General features: G+C 39.7%; 1 protein-coding gene across 3 annotated transcripts in view; it reads left to right on the top strand.

Moving 5' to 3' along the window:
- The window catches only part of SPSB4 (splA/ryanodine receptor domain and SOCS box containing 4), a 229,781-nt gene that overhangs the window by 200,961 nt on the left and 6,416 nt on the right, over nucleotides 1-22,404 (top strand). The window lies entirely within an intron of this gene.

A 22,404-nucleotide genomic window follows, 5' to 3' on the forward strand; every position in this document is an offset into this window, starting at 1 on the left:
TTTGCGTCATAAGTCTTTGCCAAAGTTTGGCCCTTACCCTGGCTACTGGGAGAGGAGAATCTGGTGGCGATTCAGCTGTCTGTGCTTCTAATCACTTAGCATTCTCCTCAGCTGTAGTTAACCCCTCAAGTTCCAGATCTTCAGCTGAACTCATGACACCTGCTCACCTACAGCCGTCAAGCCAAAAAAGGCTTCAGAGTTCTCATGGTGTGCTCTTGCCGGGAAGCAATGCTCCGTGCTCCCTTGCTCGCTTTCTCCCTACACTTTCTTTGCAAAACATTGAGGGGGAAAGCAGGGGTCAAAGCACAGGTTGCTCACCCGCCGGGGGCACCCAACGCCACCTCCCACTCCTGCACTGGCTCCAGCAGCTGCTCACCAGGGCGGCCATGTCAGGCCTCGGCATCAGGGCTCCCGTGGGCCTTGCTGTTGAAGCGCCATGGCAGCTGCCACACGGAAGGCAAGAGGCTCTGCCAGGCCCTGCCAGTCGGCATGGAGGCGGCGCCTAAGGAAGCCATGTGGCTGGGCAAGTGCTGCCGCCCGACAGGCTCCTCCAGGAGGCTGAGCCTGGCCCGGGCCACTGTCGTGGCCGCATCCTACCCCGCCACAATCCACCTCTCCGGGCACTGGAAGGAGAGGCTCCTCCTGGTCAGGGCGCTCCGGCTGTTTGCTCCAGCCTCACCCTCCACCATGGCCAGCCCCTATGCCACCGGCTGGGCCCATTACTGGCTACCATCCGCCGTGGCTCAGTTGCAGCCGGGCTGGAGAAGGAGGCTGGAAGGGGGCGATTGGGCAGCCAGGGACCCCCCCTCCAGGCAGAAGAGGAGGAAGAGGAGGAGGAGGAGGAGGGAAGGGGGTTAAGGTCACGTCCTCATTACCCCCAGGATTTTCATTTTTACCCCATTTGGGGTAATTTACCTCTGTTCCCTGACCACTGTTTTAAAGGGATGTTTAAAATAATAAATAGTCCTCAATAAAGGAAACTCAGTATTTTTAAAGCTCTTTGTCAATTCTGCAATTCAGATCCCTTTACTTTTCCAGTGATATGAACAAGTATACGATAGGGTCTACAATCTTCCAACTGTCTCCCTTCTTTATCCCTTCCCACATATCTTGCAGTGGGTATTGCTGGAGGCTTCCTTTGCATGGCATCATATCCTGGCTTCTTGAAATGTTGCAGTGGCACTACCCCATGGATATAAGAAACATGATTTTCCCAGGATACTTCTGACCTCAGGTGTCCTAGGTAAATTATATTTTCATGTGGTCTTCAGTACCTGGGACACTGAAAAGATCACGTGTAATCTGGTTAGAGCCAAATTGCTTGAGGAAATCATTTCATTTTGTAATATAAGGTGATAACAGACTTCACAAACTGCTAGTTTTAAAAGTGCCACTGAACCTTGGAGTAATTTAATTAAAATATGCTAATTATAGGCATGCTTTAGAATAACAAAAATATACTAATTTTTAGCGTGAACACCAAATTTTGGATAATTCCTTTTTAGTAATTTAAATTATTTGCATAACATAGCCTTCTGTAGAGCCCAGCATTCACTGGATTCATTCCAACTTGTATCAAAATAGATCTGCATTCACTTTTTCTTCAATTTAAAAAGCATTTGGTGGTGGAGAGAAAGGAGTGCTATGTTATGAAGAAAAGTGAGAGCTGGGTTGTTTATATTGTGCAGGTCTATTCTTGGCTTCGAGCATGTTGTAGAAATGAAGTGCTTGGATTTCCTGTGGATTTTTGCCCCTGACACATTGCTTTAAATGAACAATTTACTTTCAATCAAACTCTGAACATTCATCCGGTGGCAACTTAAAGGTTTCCCGTCTTGTGAAAACAGCTTTAATGGAATCCACTCTAGCATAAAGGTCACCTTCTTTATAATGACTTGCTCTTACCTTTATACTCTTGGCAATAGATAGTAATTGTGCAGTATGAGAAGTTGGATGCCTTCAGGTACTGTATTTTTAACATACACATTTTTTGAAAGAAAATTGTATATTTTCACCGGGTGAGTCAGATAGTGATAATAAATTACTGACTCTTGAGAACACAGAGAAAGATAAGCTGCAAGTGAATCTCCATGTAGCGTATGTATACTGTATCATCAAAAGTTTAATTCTTACAATATTTAAGTGAATACGAATGATTAACAGAACAGCTGTTGTAGCATTCAGTCTTATAATCTTGTTTAGCTGTGGATAGTTGGTAGAGCAGTAGTTGCCAAACCTGGGTCTCTAGATGTTGGTGAATGACATCCTCGATGCCTCATAGAAGCCATGACTAAAAGTTGGACTTTTTGAAACTGTGTGACATCTGACCTATGTTTGGGAACCACTGGTATAAATAATACTTATCACACATCCTCCATTACATAATACACCCAGCATATGTAACTAATGGACATATGTAAGTACAGGTCATAGATCTAGAGATGAGACACACTACGGAGAGGTTGTGTGTTATGCTTCTATAAAGGCTACTTTTATATTGTCTAATCAGTACAAAACAGGATTTAGAATATAGGTTTTAATATACAATATATGAGGTAATCAGATATTTATAGGTTTTATACCGAATAAAGAAGTGCTTAGAAGTTGAACTTGGATTAGCAACTATAACATGAATCATATCAAAGCAAAGAGAGAGAGAGAGAGAGAGAGAGAACAACAACAGTAACAGTCAATGTTTGTCAAACAAGGAAGCAGGGAGGGTGCTAAGGATTTAGCTTGTAGTATTTGGAGGCCTAGATCCAGTGGTCCCCATGGTATGAGTGACAGTTACTAAAATCATCTGGTTCCGATCTTGTATCTTAAGAAGTAATTATTTACTTGCACATATTTTTCTTTCAAGGGATCTGGAACACATGTACTACATAGTCATTAATAATCTCTTGTGCCAACCCAGTCAGTCTAGCCCCCAGCTAGCTGTTCAGATCCTGGATTGGCAAGCATGCAGGCAGTCATCTCTATCTATTAAAGCATTTTGTCCACATTCTCAGGCTATATTAACTGAAGGTGATCTTATATAATTGATCACCTCCAGAGGAAGTATAATAGAGTCAACCCTCGACTTACAAACTTAATCCGTTCCGGAAGGATGTTCGTAAGTTGAAAAGTTCATAAGTCGAAGCACCATTTCCCATAGGAATGCATTGAAAACCAATTAATCCGTTCAGGCTGTTTTTGGTTCTTAGGTCGAGGGGCGGTTTGTAAGTCTAAGCATTAGTTCCCATAGGAACTAATGCAAAGCCGGTTAAGCCGTTCCTACCACTAGGTGCAGAATTTTTTTCTTTTTTTTTCCCTTTTAACCTAAGATGACTTAGGTTAAAAAAAAGGAAAGAAAAGAGGGAGGGAAGGAGGGAACAGATACCTTTTCAACAGAACACCTTGAAAAGCACCTTTTCAAACAAGCCAAGCCAAGACAAGCACCTTTTGGGGGGAAAAGGGGCAGCAAAGGCGGGAGGGAACACCTTTTAAACCAAGCACCTTTCAGACAACAGAACACCTTGAAAAGCATCTTTTCAAACAAGACAAGCACCTTTTGGGGAAAAAAGGGGGCAGCAAAGGCGGGAGGGAGGAACAATGGGGAAAAGAGGAAAGAAAGAAAGAAGGTCATCACTGGGGCACACAGACCCCTCAGACAAAGCTGTGTGCTTTTAAGCACAAAAAGATAGACGACAGAGAGAGAGAGAGAGAGGGAAGACATTGGGCGGAGAGAGTTTTGAGGCTAGACCACATTTTAAACATCATTTTGCACATTTTTTTCTTTTAACCTAAGATGACTTTTAAACATTTTAACAACATTTTTAAACCCAAGCTAAACTTTTAAACCAACCAACCCACCCACCCACCAACACCGTTTACAAAAGAGAGGTGACTTAGCTTTTGATGTCTTCTGGAGGATATCTGGCTGGAGGATGCTGAGATGTTCATCGCTGCGAGGTAGAGGGCCCATCCTCTGGGTCATCTTCTCCAGGGGGATCCCTGTCGCTTTCTCTTCGCTACAGGCTCCATCCTGGTGAAAAATCTCTCCAGGTTATAGGTTTCAGGATCACAGAAAATAATTGGAAATTTATGCTCAAAATGCACTGCAAGCATCCTGTGTCATAAGTCCATAGATTCTATGAACCTCACCCCCCAAGGTTGTTTACTGGCCTGCTACTCAAGGATGTAGTGTAGGTGGAAAAAGTACAAGCAGTTCCATATTGTTATCAATCTGTCAGCTGCTACTTTCTTTCTAATCATCAAAAGGTCCTCTCTATTCTTATCTGCACCATGTTCCATCACTGGGATATCCCCAGCAACAGTTGGTGGATCACAATTGGGGGATGCGTTACTCTAAATTTCAGGGGTTTGTGGCCTTGCCCATGAGCTGCGCTCAGACATCCCTTATGACGTAGCTGAATCTGCAGAAAAGCAAATACCTGAGGTCTCCAAAATCAAAATAGTTCCTTCTAAATGGTATCTTTAGTAACAATTGTAGCTAGTTATGTAATGGCATAGCTTGGCATGGTGAATAGCTACTAGTGAACAAGTATCCTCCAGAATTTGTCATTGCACACCAGATACACACAGCTAGGAGTTTGATCAGGGACTTGTTGATTATCAGTCTTTGCCATTCCAAATTGTGTGTGTGTTTAGTCGTTTAGTCGTGTCCGACTCTTCGTGACCCCATGGACCAGAGCACGCCAGGCCCTCCTGTCTTCTACTGCCTCCCGGAGTTGTGTCAGGTTCATGTTGGTTGCTTCGCAGACACTGTCCAGCCATCTCATCCTCGGTCGTCCCCTTCTCCTCTTGCCATCACACCTTCCTAACATCAAGGTTTTTTCCAAGGACTCTTTTCTTCTCATGAGATGGCCAAAGTACTGGAGCCTCAGCTTCAGGATCTGTCCTTCAAGTGAGCATTCAGGGTTGATTTCCTTTAGAACTGATAGGTTTGTTCTCCTTGCAGTCCAGGGGATTCTCAAGAGCCTCCTCCAGCACCACAATTCAAAGGCATCAATTCTTCGTCGGTCTGCTTTCTTTATGGTCCAGCTCTCACTTCCATACATCACGACAGGAAAAACCATAGCTTTGACTATTCGGACTTTTGTTGGCAAGGTGATGTCTCTGCTTTTCAAGATGCTGTCCAGATTTGTCATCGCTTTCCTCCCAAGAAGAAGGCGCCTTTTAATTTCAGGGCTGCTGTCTCCATCTGCAGTGATCATGGAGCCCAGGAAGATAAAATTTGACACTGCCTCCATATCTTCCCCTTCTATTTCCCAGGAGGTGATGGGACCAGTGGCCATGATCTTAGTTTTTTTTTATGTTGAGTTTCAGACCGTTTTTTGCACTCTCCTCTTTCACTCTCATTACAAGGTTCTTTAATTCCTCCTCACTTTCTGCCATCAGAGTGGTATCATCTGCATATCGGAGGTTGTTGATATTTCTTCCGGCAATCTTAATTCCGGCTTGGGTTTCTTCCAGTCCAGCCTTCCGCATGATGTATTCTGCATATAAGTTAAATAAGCTGGGGGACAATATACAGCCTTGCCGTACTCCTTTCCCAATTTTGAACCACTCAGTTGTTCCATGACCAGTTCTAACTGTTGCTTCCTGTCCCACATATAGGTTTCTCAGGAGACAGATAAAGTGGTCAGGCACTCCCATTTCTTTAAGAACTTGCCATAGTTTGCTGTGGTCCACACAGTCAAAGGCTTTCGCATAGTCAATGAAGCAGAAGTAGATATTTTTCTGGAACTCTCTGGCTTTCTCCATAATCCAGCGCAAGTTAGCAATTTGGTCTCGAGTTCCTCTGCCTCTTCGGAATCCAGCTTGTACTTCTGGGAGTTCTCGGTCCACATACTGCTGAAGCCTACCTTGTAGGATTTTGAGCATAACCTTGCTAGCGTGCGAAATGAGTGCAATTGTACGGTAGTTGGAGCATTCTTTGGCACTGCCTTTCTTTGGGATTGGGATGTAGACTGATCTTTTCCAATCCTCTGGCCACTGTTGAGTTTTCCAAACTTGCTGGCATATTGAATGTAGCACCTTAACAGCATCATCTTTCAAGATTTTAAATAGTTCAACTGGAATGCCATCACCTCCACTGGCCTTGTTGTTAGCCAGGCTTTCTAAGGCCCACTTGACTTCGCTCTCCAGGATGTCTGGCTCAAGGTCAGCAACTACATTGTCTGGGTTGTCCGGGATATCCACATCTTTCTGATATAATTCCTCTGTGTATTCTTGCCACCTCTTCTTGACGTCTTCTGCTTCTGTTAGGTCCCTCCCATTTTTGTCTTTTATCATGTTCATCTTTGCGCAAAATGTTCCTCTAATATGTCCAATTTTCCTGAACAGATCTCTGGTCTTTCCTTTTCTGTTATCTTCCTCTATTTCTTTGCATTGTTCATTTAAGAAGGCCCTCTTGTCTCTCCTTGCTATTCTTTGGAAGTCTGCATTCAAGTTTCTGTAGCTTTCCCTATCTCCCTTGCATTTTGCTTCCCTTCTCCTCTCTGCTATTTCTAAGGCCTCGTTGGACAGCCACTTTGCTTTCTTGCATTTCCTTTTCTTTGGGATGGTTTTCGTTGCTGCCTCCTGGACAATGTTACGAGCCTCTATCCAAAGTTCTTCAGGCACTCTGTCCACCAAATCTAGTTCCTTAAATCTGTTCTTTACTTCCACTGTGTATTCATAAGGGATTTGGTTTAGATTATACCTGAGTGGCCCAGTGGTTTTTCCTAATCTCTTCAGTCTAAGCTTGAATTTTGCTATGAGAAGCTGATGATCAGAACCATTCCAAATTACACCACTGTAATTGCACTGTGGTGAATATTCATTTGGATTCTCATCAGTGTTGTCATATACCAAAATATTGATGAAATTTTGCAAGATAACCTTTTCATCAGTAAATGAATCATGACTAAGAATTGTTTTACTACAGACCTTCCTAATGTTAGCAAGCAGCACATGCATGTGCAGATGCATGAAAGCAACTGTCTCTGTGCAGTCATTCTGTTTCTGTGTTTCAGTGAAGGGGGGGGTGACATACCAAGGAAATAATTTTCAGTGTATTCTGCCTAAGCCCTATCTCAGTTGGATGAGGGAGCTTGTAACAGCTGCTTTGTTCCTAAGTCTCTAGAGCTTCTCCTGGAGTTGTAAAAATTGGCCTTTAGGGGGCTTTTGACCTAAGCCATAATGTCCAGGTAAGCTAGGCTGTTCACATAAGCATAAGCTGCTTGGATATTTGGCCTAAGCTGTAATCAATGTTAGACAAGCAGCAGAGAAAAAAACCATTGTTGCTTTTGTGAGCTTTTTAAGATATAACACAGACACATTTCAGTTTGCAGTAGGAAAATCTCAAAAATGGTCTTAAGTTAATATATTGTAAATAGGTGGAATGCTGTGCCAAAAGCAATGAGTACTGGATGTGATTAAAGACAGAAGATGAAATAGCTGTGTTGGCCGGAAACAAGTTAAGCCAACAAAAGCTCTTTGGCTTTTCAATGTGTTTTTAGTATTGATTTTATTTACCATTTTCAGTAAAATAGTTGTTTAATTATTTTTAAAAATTTGTATACTTACTACGTTTAGCTTTTAAATATTATTTTTTTCATGATGCCACCTTGGGTCCTTTTTAAAGAGAAAGCTGGAGTAAACATATTTTAAATAGATAAATTCCAACAGCCTTACTGAGATGGTCTCAACCAAAAGGGTCTTAAAAAGTGTGCAAAAACCACACCAAAAAGTGCAAAGTTTCATGAATTGTAATTTATTCACTATTTTAAAAAGTTAGCAATGGTGATACAGTGGTCTTAGATTGCAGCTAGGCTGATCAATATTAGAGCTGAAATCTAACATCATTATCACCTGATATGATTGCTTCCTTTGTCTGCAGCATTCTTTTTGCATTACTTCCTGAAACAACTTGCAGACAAGAAGGACTGAAGCTCCAGCCTTTTTCCTCAAAATACCAGAAGCAGGGAAAGGATATTAGGAGACAGGCATCTAGTTGTCTCCTGTGCTCCCGGAGGCATCTGGTGGGGCCACTGTGAAATACAGGAAGCTGGTCTAGATGGGCCCTTGGCCTGATCCAGCAGGGCTCTTCTTATGTTCATCCATTTACCCTTGCTTTTTCTCCAATTTGCATACTTTTCATTTCTCTCCTGGTGAAAAGGTTGCTCTCTTCAAAGCTTGCAGTCTGTTTTGTTTCTTTTTTGTTGGCCTGATAAAGGTGTCACTTCAATATGGATTTTAGTGTGTATTGGATGTGGTATTGATACTCCAGTTAGGGAATTTTCCCATTGCTTCTTTCCTTGTCTTTTCTCTGGTTTTTTAACTGTAAAGTTGAAGATTGGTTCTGACTACCTATTTGTTTTTATGACAGATTTAAATAGTCTTACTCCCAAGTGCTCATTCCATAAATATCTAATGTAGATCATTTGGTCTTATTAATAGCAACATCTAAACATTTTCCCAGCAGGTGAGGGTAATAACTGTTCTGTTCATTGAAGTAATATCTCTGGCTGAAAAATTTGGTCAAAAATGCATATGAACAGAAGTTTGTTTCTAACTTTAACATGCTTATGTTTTGATTTCTTTTCACTTTTGTTTGACTTTTGCCAAATTCTTTTCCTTGACAAGAAATGAAACATGCTTCAAAGGTGGTTGAAAACATAGCACCGTGTTCAAAAACATTTCAATTTTTCATTGTGGATGTCTTTCTCCAGACAATGTAAATGGTTCTCTTCCTGTTCTCCATTTTATGTTAATAAATCCCTATAAGCTATGTTAGTTAAATATTTGGTGATTAGCCCAAGGTCAGCCAGTGAAATTCAGGGCCAGGTGGAAATTTGAAACTGGGTCTCCCCAGTCCTAGTTCAATGCACCCTGATCAATGCATTGTGTTTTCTGTTCTAATATATGTGGGTTTCACTAGATGACACACTCATTCTTTATCTAGAAGCAGTTCTCCTTTAAGAGGAAAAGACTGTTTATTCCAATACAAGCGTTGGGCAAATTAGCTTGTTTTTGTTTTATAATTGGTCATCTCACAGATAACATAGTTTTGCTTGTTTGCTTGTTGACCATTGTCCTATGGAGCTCTTCATTTCTCTCCTGTCTCTTTTCTCTCCCTTCCTCTATCTATTTAATCCATTTAAACTTTAACCTACTAAGATGGGGAGGGTACCCCCATTTCAGTTTGATCCATAGCAATCTTCAAAACAGGATGAATGACAAAATATGACACTTTGCTTAAATCATAAGAGCTCATTGTGTGGCACTGGAGTAGACTTTGGCAGGGTGGTACTTGAAATTGCTGCATAGCAAGGCAAACACAATTTATATTTACAAAGAGCTGCTTCAGTGGTTGTTGTGGGTTTTTCGGGCTTCTTGGCCGTGTTCTGCAAGTGGTTCTTCCTAACGTTTCGCCAGTCTCTGTGGCCGGCATCTTCAGAGGACAGCAAACTGACAGATGCCGGCCACAGAGACTGGCGAAACGTTAGGAAGAACCACTTGCAGAACACGGCCTAGAAGCCCGAAAAACCCACAACAACCATTAGATCCCAGCCGTGAAAGCCTTCGCGAATACAGCTGCTTCAGTGTTGATTACAGCACTAAAATGACCATTGGAGGTTAGTAGGTTAATTCTACACCACATGGACTTTAGCTTCACATAAGAATTAACATTCTAATATTACATCATGTAACTTTAATTGTCTTTAACCATAGGTCATCACAGTGAGACAGAGTACACATAGGCAAAATAAAACTACAGTATAGAAGGAAAACAGCATTAAGATTTACAATTTAAACAGTGCCTAAGATCAGTTTGGTAAAGTTATATAAAAAGCCTGATAAGTGGATCAGGTGGCCTTGGGAGAGGAAGATGGAACTCAGCACCACCTGTGGTGCCATGCTTTATGCTTTGTATGAAGCATGAAGCTCCCATCTCTATTGTCAAAATTCAGGCTGGCCTTTGCTATGTGAAGCTTGGCATCCTTCTTCCTGTTGGCAATGTGGGCATGATATTGTGCGGCAATATCGGGGCCATTTCCTGGCGTTTTGAATCATGGATACAGAAGCACAATATCCCACATTTATAAACTAGAGGTTTGTTGAAGAAGTTAATCTTTTCATAACCAGAATCATCTCTATTGTTTGAGGTCTCAAAAATGGGGGTTAAGAAATTGGGAAACCTGGGTTTAATTGATGTTATCCAACATATGAAGGGCAATGATTAATAATGCATAGGCCCATCTTTGTATGTAGAAAGTACATCAATAAAGTAAGTTGTATTAAATCCTTGACCTTTTTCAGGATCAAGGGGAGAGTCAGATTAATTATTCAAATGGCATCTCAACCTGGAAGGTGTAAACCGGATATTTCTGCTCTGTGATAGTGAATCAGCTGTATACTTTGACACTTAACTGTTTTTTTGAAAAGAAAAAAGCACGCAAGAAACAAAGTGAGCATTGAAAAGTCAGACTTTGGAAAGAAAATGTAGGCTTTTTGTAAATAAATGTATGTAATCATTTTGCCTCTTTTTTTAAAAAAAAAAACAACATATGCTACTTATATCATTAGCCAAGTGGTAACTTTTGACCTCTGGATGTCTTGGACTAAAAATTCCAAAGTTTTTGTCCACCAAGGAACAAAAGTAACTTACTCTTAGGTATACCAGATGGTGTTGATGGGAACTATAGACCAAAATGTATTGAGGGCCAAATGTTTTCTGTTTCAAGTTATCCCTAGACACATGTTCCCTCCGCTTAACACACACACACACACACACACACACACACACACACACACACACACACACACACACACACACACACACACACACACACACACACACACACACACACACACACACACACAGAGAGAGAGAGAGAGAGAGAGAGAGAGAGAGAGAGAGGAAGGTCTGAAGACTCCTTCTCTTGTGTTCATTTGACTGAGTGGCCAAGCCAACCTGCAGTTCAGAACCAAGCTTTATCAGCATTCCTCTTCATGGTAAACCTTTAACTCAAATGAAATAAAAATCAGAAAAAGCTCCCTTAAGACATTCTTTCTCCACACAAGAAGGTTAGAATAAAAGAAGGAAGATATTGGGACAGGGCTTGCAGGCATAAGTGAATTTTTTCAGCACATGGCCCTAAGCCACAAATCATGCATAAAGCTATATATTTTATAATTTAGGTGTCACCCATGTCTGTATTAAAGTTTTCAGTGGCCAGAGTCCTCTTGTTGATTTAATTTGTTGTATAACTTACCATGGCAAATTGCCACTGGCTAAAGAGGCATTGGTTGCATTACAAGGCATGAATATATTTGTATAATAGGTACATGCTTAGTTAAGTGATCAGGTCCTTGTTATTTAGTGTTATTCATCGGAATGAGTAATGTGTTGTAACTTACACTTGTATAATCACCAGCTGAACAGGTTTCTGGTGTCTGGTTTTTTATATTATAGCTAGGGGAAGAATCCTATAGTGCAGATATAAATGATTTTTTTTAAAAAAAATCAGATTTAAAAAAGTTTAATTGGATTTATTTTAATGAAAAGCTTTTGGAGGAAAAAACTGTCTAAAGATAATTTTCTATTTAAGATACATTATAGTTCAAAGGTTATTCATCAAGAAATAGAGCTTAGTTATATAGCATGAGTCTGTATATTCATGCAATCTTTAAATTTTTGATAAACTAATTCAATTAATCCAAATTATTCAAGCTGCAATTTTCACAATTAAAATAATATAAAATAAACAAGATTCAGGGAAAGACCTTAACCCCATTGTTGGTCTGCAAATCTGTATACAAACAATGAACACAGTACAGTAGGACCATGTTATTCACTGGTTTCAGGACACTCAGTGGATGCCGGAAAATGCAGATATAGCAAGTCCTATACATTGCATGGTCTCTGAATCCCTCCAGTTCTGGTAAATAAACCCAGAAAATATATATAAACATGCATTATAGGGAGATGTATTTAGTATTTTCAGGCAGTGGATAAGTAAATCAGCAGATTCTGATTCCGCAGATAGTGGGGTTCCTACTGTACCTTAAATGCTAGGTTTGAAGGTTGTTTGGAAGATAGTTTGGTTGTTTAAAAGATATTCTGTTTAACCAATTCAGTTAATGAACATTGATGTTTAAGCAAATACAACAATATGCATGCTATATGTTACTGTTTTAGTCAAATAAAACAATTTAAATAGTTCTCCAAATACAAGTAGTTGACTTTTTAAACTAAAATCAGTTCTGATATAGCTGTTTTACTAATCTGACAGGTTATTGTTCTAAATATGAAATCTTCAACTGGTTGCACATCTTAAAAATTCTATAACTACCAGCAAGAATGAGTATTTACATTTAAAAATCATGGTTTAAATTGAGTCTTAATGAATAATTATTTAAATCAAATCTACCCTGGCAGATATTTATTTATTTATTTATTTATTTATTTATTTATTTATTTATTTATTTATTTATTTAATTTAATTTAATTTAATTTAATTTAATTTATGCCCCACCCATCTAGACACAAGTCTACTCTGGGTGGCTAACAATAAAAATAGAATAAAAATAGTATAATAAAATAGAAAGCAATAATAGTAATATGATTCAAGATGGGAAAAAATAAAAATAATCAAGTGATGACAGGAGGGAAAGCCAGTCTAAAGAGCTATTCCTATAATAGAGGAAATCACTGTATAAGTAGAATCGATACATACAGTAGGTATACTGGATAAAGGTTTTATTACAATGCCTGGAATCCTATTATGGGTTTGCACAGGCATAAATGTAGTTGTATACACTTTGATGATAAATTACTTCTAATTAACAAGTTGCTATTTGCATTCTATAATGCAACTTGGCATACAAGTGGGAAGTCATCAATTAGTGGCAGTTCTCTGATGCAGTTTACACAATTGCACTTGGCACTGGCATAAATCAGCACTGGTATTTTGGCCATTAATTGGTATATAAGTTATCACAAATAAATAGCAGAATTAGCAGATCAAACATTTAAAAATTCATTTGTAAACATGTTTAGAATTGGGGCTTGCAAATTGTGGTTTGGGCTACGATTAGAAAAAAAAATTGGATGCATATGTTACACAGTCCATGGCTTTGAAATTGAATGGATAGGGAGGTTGCTAGAAAGATGAGGGGCGAGGACAAAGGCCTCCAAACAGTCATGTCCTGACCAAAACTGATAAGGCAATATTACATTACCAAATATATGCCTAGAGAGTCAGTTCTGACATACAGTAACCTGTCCAGTCTTTCTCACCTTCCCCTATTGATACTTCAACTTGTATTGATGTAAGATTACGTGGTAGAGCTCTTAACACTCATGCATCCAAAAGAAAAAAAGGTACCCTGAATGGGTTCTGGGCTATTTTATGACTCCCTTTTGTATTTCCTGAACCCAGTAAGAGTCCCACCCCAGCCCCAAATGCAGCATACTCAAAATCAGGGCACATCCCTTCTGCATTTCTGCATCATATTTTTCCAAAGTAAATGAAAATAAAACAAATGGTATGGGACTTCCCCCCCCCTCCCTTCTATATTAGCTGGAGCAAAAATAGTACCTCAGCAGCAAAATGGGATACATTTTGCAACATTTTTGTTCTAATTCTTTTTCTGTTTGTAGCAACCCCCTCCATTGTACACAGCCAGTGAGTTAAACTTGGAAGCATTGTTTACAACACTTCAAGGGGCAACGTTTTGGGTTGCTTAAATTACAGGTCCAGTTCTCTGTGGATTCTTCAACAAAATTCACATTTGGAGGATTAAAATGTCTCATTTTACTACATGAGCATCAAACATTATATAGCTGCTGGCACCATAATGGTTTCAGTTTTCAGGACTCCGTTGGAATAATCAGTGAGTCTAACAGACAATCTCTCTTCTCTGCTGCACTGAGCAGGCACTGAGCCAGTCAGACTGCAGACCTGCTTCCCACAGAGAGAAAAATGACTCATCAGGAAAGAGAAGGATGTTTAATCTGGTAAGGTCAGGAAGAGAATGGAAGAGACAGGCTACGGAAAAGAAGAGGCGGAAATTTCAGAAATGTTCATCAAAGCTATAATCATCATCATTACCATCATCATCATGTGCCATAAGTAAATTCTGACTTATGGCAACACTTTTCAGGGTTTTCTTGTATAGGCGTTGTAAGGATTTAGTATGCCAAAATGGTGGCGCTGTGGGCTAAACCGCAGAAGCCCGTGCTGCAGGGTCAGAAGACCAAGCAGTCGTAAGATCGAATCCATGCGACGGAGTGAGCGCCCGTTGCTTGTCCCAGCTCCCGCCAACCTAGCAGTTCGAAAGCATGCAAATGCGAGTAGATAAATAGGTACCATCTCGGTGGGAAGGTAAACAGCGTTCCGTGTCTAAATCACACTGGCCATGTGGCCACGGAAAGATTGTCTTCGGACAAATGCTGGCTCTATGGCGTGAAGAGCGGGATGAGCGCCGCCCCCTAGAGTCGGACACGACTGGACAAAAATTGTCAAGGGGAACCTTTACCTTTACCTTTGCATCATAACAGAGATTTCACTGGGGATGCTAACGTGATGTGTTCACTAGGTTTAATTAACACCACATGAAATAATTGTAGTACAGTGGTGCCTTGACATACGAACCTAATCCATCCCAGAAGATGTTCGTAAGTCAAAAAGTTCATAAATCAAATCAGAATTTCCCATAGGAATGAATTGAAAACCGATTAATCCATTCCAGCTGGTTTTTGTTCGTATGTACAAGGGGGTGCTGATGAGTATTGAGCCTTTCCCAGAAATAATTGAGCTAGGAAGTCATAAATTGCAGGGCGTATTGGCCAATTAGTCTGTATTCAATAAAAATCAACTATGATTTTAACTTATGTTAAAACTTCATGTTCAGGTCCAAAGCGAACATGGCAGCACCTCCAGAAAAGTCTGATGTGGAAGAGCATAGGACCATAATCAAGTTCCTGTTTCTCCAAGGGAAGGGTGCAAAGCAGATCCATGATGAAATGTCACAAACTATGGGTTACGGTGGCCCTCCATATGCAACAGTTAAACATTGGGTTGTCAAATTTAATACTGGCCATTTCGGTGTTGAAAGTGAGAAACCCAATGGAAGGCCTGTTTCTGTCTCGGTACCTGCAAATGTGAAAGCCATGCATGACATGATCATGGAGGACCGCCGAATATCAGCCCAAAGTATTGCTATATATCTGAGAATATCACATGAGATAGTTGGTGCCATTATCCACAACGACTTGGAAATGAGAAAGCTGGCAGCAAAGTGGATCCCCAAACTTTTGACAACCAAACAAAAGAGGAAACGTGTGGAGTCATCAGTGGCTGTTTTGGAACATTTTGCAAGAAATAAGTCAGATTTCCTGGGCAAACTAGTAACTGGTGATGAGACATGGATCTACTGTTATGATCCTGAGACAAAGGAACAGTTTGAGGCATGGAGGCATAGTGATTCCCCCAAGCCAAAAAGTTCCAAGTACAAAGGTCGGTGCAGAAGCAAATGGCAACAGTTTTTTATTAGCTCCCATAGGAACTAATGCAAAACCGGTTAATCCGTCCTCCACCACTAGGGGGAGAATTTTTTTAACTTAAGATGACTCAGATTTTTAAAAAGGGCAGGAAAGGAGGGACGAGGGAACGAACACCTTTTAGACAGAACACCTTTAAAACCAAGCAGCTTTAAATCAAACCAGCACCTTTTAAGCCAATTTTTACCTTTTAAAATTACAGTACCAGGCAGTCCGAAGTTGATTTTCTGCTTTCCCCATGTTTTTTTGTTCATAAGTCAAAGCTGTGCCCGCAAATCAAAGCAAAATTTTGCAAAGGGGCGTTTGTAAGTCAAGGCACCACTGAAAGTAATTCAGGATGTGGCAATATGTTGATTCAGTAGCTAACTGATAGCTGTCAAGTTCTTCAGAAAAAGTAACAGTAGCACTTTGCTACATTCCTTTTTTATACTACAGGAATTGAAGTGATCTGAAATGTAGTTTGGGAGACTAAGCTTTTAACAAACGATTCGTTTTTAAATTTGAAGCTGTCCTCATTGCAACTCAACATGCAAGGGAATTAAGAATGTGTTATGGAATAACTCGTACAGTGGTCAGATCAATGGATTTTAAATATAAGAATTCACATTTTAAAATGTTAATCCTGTTTGAGGATTTCATGGCGCTAGTCTAAAGGATTCTTGGTCCCTTTGAAACAGAGGTTCCCTAGGACAAAAAAAGAGTCAAAACTGATGTCCACAGCATAGCAAAGAACAATATGTATAAATAACTGCAAACATTTGTGGGACCAGAAGGAAATGCTACTAGTGGGCTATTTGTATACCCAGCTAAGTCATTTCACTCCGTTCTCAGGGTGATTGAATCATGATTCCTGTTAAGGATAGTTGTTCCTGTACTAGCACTGTCATTGGACAGTGGGTTGTCTGGCTAGTAATAACTGAGTGCCTTATACTAGTTTAGGCTAACTATGAACTCACTTGGATAGAAATATAGTCTTCCTTTATCTACATTTTGACAGTCTTTCATTTGGATTGCCGTAAAGTGATCAATATGCAGAGCTGGCTTTGAAGCAGAAAGTTAGGGGCAGCAAGATTGTAAACCTGGACTGATCGAAAAGATGACATGATGTTGATGCTGTGTCATTTGCTGTGTCATTTACAGAGCCCTGAATGTTCAGTTTAGTTCAGACTATTGATAATGTCCTAAATGTCTTGAGGCTAAGTCATCTGAAGGATTGCTTCTTCCCTCACAGACCTACAGGGACATTAAAATCTTCAGAGACATTTCTGTGAATTCTTTTTGCTAATTTATAGCTGCTTTCGGTATTTAGAAGATTTAAGAGCTGTTGAATTTTTATGTTATTACAAGTTCTATTCCATGAAGATTGTCTTCCATTGTTAGTACTGTGCTGTATAGCATTTCATAGTTTTATATATAACTGTATTTAACTTTATATTGTAAGCCTCTCAGTGATTAGTTGTTTGTTAAATTCTTCATGTGTGAAATGCTACTTGATTTAGAAAGACCTTTACACAGAATGGCAAGATTAAGGCTATCATACTTTGGGCACATGATGAAATGACAAGACTTATTTGGGAAAATAATGCTGAGAAAAGTTGAAGGCAGCAGGAAAAAAGGAGAATTCAAAGTGAGGTCACATTGAGTTGGCAATGGCTTTGGGTTGGCAAGACCTAAGTGGGTTTGTCAAGATCTTCTGGAGCTCAATAGTTATGTGGCTTGATGGCACATAACAACATGCAACTTTTGTATCAGTTTCTGTGTGAACAGGATTTCCTCTTTGTTATAATATTCAGACAGCTTTGTGTACAACTTTTGTTTCAAGCTACCTCAAATACATACCTTTAAAGCAGTGGTTCTTAACCTTGGGTTACTCAGGAGTTTTGGACTGCAACTCCCAGAAGCCTTCATCACCAACTGTGCTGGCTGGGGTTTCTGGGAGTTGCAGTTCAAAAACATCTGAGTAACAAAGGTTAAGAACCACTGCTTTAAAGTACAGTGGGGCCTCGACTTACAAACGTCCCTACTTACAAAAAACTCGAGTTACGAAAAGCTCCAGCTGCAAAATTTTGCTTTGACCTGCGGCCGGAGCTTTGAGGTACGAAAGAAAAAAGGCAGGGGGAAAGGGTGGGGAATTCAAACTCTCGGTGGCGAAGAGGCTGCTTCTTTGCACCAACAGTTAGGAAAAGGGAGGCTCAGCCTCCCAGACTTCCAAAACTGCCCTGGCCACCATGCCAAGTGCCTGTGGTTTGGAAGCCCGGGAAGTCTCCGCAGCAAATTTTTGGATTTGTTTTGTTTTTTGCAGCCCCAGGGGCTTGCAATGTTTTATTTTTAATTTTTGGGTAATTTTTTTCCTTTGGCCGGAACGGATTAAATGGTTTTCCATGCATTCCTATGGGAAATGTTGCTTCGACTTACGAAATTTTCGAGTTGCGGCCACCCTTCCAATACAGATTAATTTCGTAAGTCGGGGCACTGCTGTATTCTCTTTGGGAGAAAAGTGTGCATCAGTGTTCATTTGAACTTCCACATTTACTTGAAAGAATAACAGGGCATTTCTTCAGAATATCTCATGGATTGATTCCTTTTTCATCAGATATCCACCTTCTGGTGGCAACTGGTATGGGTTTTCTTTGTGTGGATTTTAAAAAATGATTAACCTAAATGATTAAATAAGGCTAGTTGGTTATAGTAACATTTCATCTGCATGAGAAAATGTCATCTGAAGAGCTGAACTGGCTGCTTGATCAGTCTTAGATGATAACAGGATCTGGCCATCTGTTGCCCATTAGTCTTTTCCAGAAAACAGTACAATAGCTTCCAGCTGCTCTTTTGGGAGAGATTAGAGGGCAGAGTTTGTCAATATGAAGTGCATGCCTGTTTATATGTGTCTTTCACTGTCTGTATATATGGGTCATAATTGTTTGGTAGATTCCTTTTCCTCTTTAAATTATTAGTCCTTGTGATTACAGAGGTATGTTTGAAAAAACTGTGGCAATTTCTTGTTTACCAAGTTGAACACGAATGTTGACTATTTCATAACAGATGTAGGATCATATAATAACATTCTGAAAGGACTCTGTTTAGTAATCAGTGGCATTTCTGTTGTGAAGCAAATTGCATTACCATTCTTATTCTGAAAAAGTGCCAGTAGCTGTTTATAACCAAACTTGGACAAATATCTTGTAGCAGTGTGGGTAAAGCGTAACACTCTTCCTGTGCTGCTCTGTGCAGTCTCCTCCTTGTCTTTGTGCAAGCAAAAAACTATGCAGTTGTAACCAGTGAGGTTTGCGCTTACACAAAGAGATACAGTACTGAATATTCTTTGCAAAGTTTGGAAAAAGCCTAGTTGTATACACAGCAGGCAGTTGTGCATATAGAGCAAGTACGCTATATGCTAGATTTCTCACAAACACATATATACAGTGTACAAGACAGATAATTTCTTTAATAGTCCTTTCTATTTTCACCTTGATGGTTTTAGTTTTATTGACCTAGGCATGGTTACAGAATTCAGCTCTGTTGGTGTTGAGCTTCTGCTGTACCTGACGCACTGTTAGAATTCAACTGAAAATGACAGAACCTGATTTCATTCACTGCTTTACATGCCAGAAGGTCCTCTTGTCACTTTGCTTTGAAAACACAGAACACTAAAATACAAAAAGTAACTTCCCCAGCAAGAGGTATCTTGAGAGAAAGAGAGAGAGAGGAGAGAAATTTGTACATTTTTATTTATGGAAGTGTGCAGTTAGGCGAACAATTTATGTTTTAAAAGAATTAAAAGAAAAGCAGGAATGTTGAAATCCAAAAACCAGCCAAAAGAAAATTAAAGGGATCCTAAGCTGAAACTGAGGTTCATCCCTACCAGTAAACCAAGATCAAGAGCTTCATTCTTTGTAAAACATTATATGATACAAGCTACCATTTTGTTGTTTAGTTGTTAAGTTGTGTCTGACTCTTTGTGACCCCATGGACCAGAGCACGCTAGGCCCTCCTGTCTTCCACTGCCTCCCGGAGTTGGGTCAAATTCATGTTGGTAGCTTCAGTGACACTGTCCAACCATCTTGTCCTCTGTCGTTCCCTTCTCTTCTTGCCTTCACACTTTCCCAACATCAGAGTCTTTTCCAGGGAGTCTTCTGTTCTCATGAGATGACCAAAGTATTGGAGCCTCAGCTTCAGGATGTCCAATTGTGTATTTTCCCCCAGTGTGCCTCGCCACATTCTTATCTAATGATATTCTCTCATTGCTTATATCCATTCCATGAGACCGAATTAGAACAGAGTTTAGATTAGAAGTTTTGATGAACCTGGAAAGTTGGAGCAAGTTATAAAACCTCTCCTCCTAGTTATAAAGGTTATAATAATAATGGTACTTCCTTCCACAGCTGACTTTTTCTGAATACTTCTGTTTTATCTGCAAGAAGTAGAAATGGAATGCCATGTTTGAGATTCATATCTGCCTAGTACACCATGTGACTCAACTTTCTCTTTTTAAGTGACATCCAGCTGAGGAGCAAGTAGGGATATGTGCATAAATGAGCCAGGAAAAGAAAATGAGCAATTAATGATCTAAGGTCATGACCAGGAATTAACTTGATATAATTAAAGACTGAAAGCTGATGAAGAGATTACATGGGAATGTGGCAAATAAACTTCATGTTTCAGAGTCAATGAGAAGATGAGGGTAAACAGCAACACTGCACATGGATAAATGTTTTGGTTTTTTTGTTTTAATGTGGAAAAACAAGCAGTTTGATATTCACCATTACCATAATCTTAGAACTGAAGAGCTAGAAGGGACCGTATGGATCATCAAGTCCAGCCTCTTAGGCAGCACAATGGGGGAATTAAATTCTCAGCCTCTGTCTCTGCAGCCAGATGTCTGAGCTACTGAGCTGTCCAGCAGTTTATGTTTGATATTGAGTGAGACAAGGGGCTTGACTGCCAACTCATCAGATTTTTAATCTAGTACAAATATCAGCAAGAAAAAGAGTGCAGTGAAGGGGGGGAAATGGTAAACAGTGTAACCCTTTTGGTAACAGTTTCCAAAATCACATAAAATGTCAGTGTCCAGAAAAATGAATTGTTTATACTAGTGTACTTTCCACAAATTGACATGGGTAGTTGTTGAGGAAGGTAGCTTTCTATTATTGATTCACATATTTTTAAAAACGACCCCAGAGTTCAACAACAACAGAAATTACATGCTTGAATATTCCTCACTACACTTAACGGCTGAGCAAATTTCTGTGTTAACACCTGGTTCCATAACCTCTTCCATCAAAGCTGGATAATTGTTTGTCTTTCTCTTCCAATCATGAACTGCTTCCAGTTGATCAAAACTTTATTCCACCTTTTCCCTAAACCATCAGCTAGCAAGCATCTTTTTTTAAAAAAAAAATAAAAAACAGTTAAAGCCGTTAAAATGATAACAATAAAACTATCGAAACAATCTCTATAATTATCTGTCCTTGCTCATGGGAAAGTTGATGTTTATTTGCTTTAAGCTGCTTCCAAGGTATATAGCATCCTAAAGCAAAGAGATGTAAAATTTCCAGCAATTTTGAAAATTCAAAAACCCATAATTTTTTTTCTTTCCTTTTGGTGGGACAAGGGTATTTGGGGAAAAAATAAAATATTTAACACATCCTTTCATACCAAAAGCAAGCTTCGTTTAATGTTGTAATAAAATTAATGGCTTTTTTCATAACTAAACATATGCCAATATATAGCTATATAATATAAATGTATATTATATAATATAAAAATATTAAGAGCATTAGATTTTGTATCAGCCAAATTGTGAATATACCCTATACGGAATCAAACTGCTATTCCTAAACATACGTTGTTCATTTGTTTGTTTCCATCCATTTCTATACTGCCCCAATAGTGTTGCCATTCTCTGGGTGGTTCACAATATACAATTAAATAATGGACTAAAACACCATATAATAAATATAAAAGTACAATATTTTGTCATCTGACAAATAGAGACATAGGGAAGAATGAAAAAAGAAACCACAACTTTGGACAGAAATACTGCTGATTTTAATGTGACTGTCTGCACCAAGCTAGAATAAAGGCCATTCATTACAAGAAGGCAGTCTACTAGCAATGCCCCTACCCAACTGGTATACTGGCAGCACCTGCTAGAGGCAGAAATACATCTTAGATTTCAGAACTTTCTATATCTAAAATATATACAGGACTTATAATTATCTCATTCTGTAGATTGTGTTGCTTGTGAATCATCAAATCATGAAACTCTTGCGATTTTGAATGAATAAAACATTCAGATTCCACATCTGAGGTTGTGGACTAGAATGTTCCTCCCAGGCATTTTACACACCCTGGCCCCATATCGAAACACACATTTCCTCTGTTCCTGTGGATAGAGATGCATAGAAATATAGCGAATCCAACAGCATACATTCAAAATTACTCATGAAGTTGTTTCACTGATCTTTGAAGTCAGTGTCATCCATGGGAAGATTTTCAAGGCCTAAACTCCACATTGAAGAGGGAAGGCACGAGATACAGTGGTGCCTTGCTAGACAGTTACCCCGCATGAGTTTTTTCACTAGACATTGACTTTTTGCGATCGCTATAGTGATTCGCAAGTGATTCCTATGGGGGAATTTCGCTGGACAATGTTTGGTCCCTGCTTCGCAAACCAATTTTCGCTAGATGACAATTTTGACAGCTCCCCCTGCGCTCGCAAAACAGGTTTTTCGGGACCTAAGCTACGCAAGACAGCAATTTAAGCAGCTGATCAGCGGTTTGCAAAGCAGCTTTCCTATGGCCGATCTTCACTAGACAACGATTATTCTTTCCCATTGGAATGCATT

This window comes from Pogona vitticeps, chromosome 3 (assembly GCF_051106095.1).
Source record: "Pogona vitticeps strain Pit_001003342236 chromosome 3, PviZW2.1, whole genome shotgun sequence".
Lineage (NCBI taxonomy): Eukaryota > Metazoa > Chordata > Lepidosauria > Squamata > Agamidae > Pogona > Pogona vitticeps.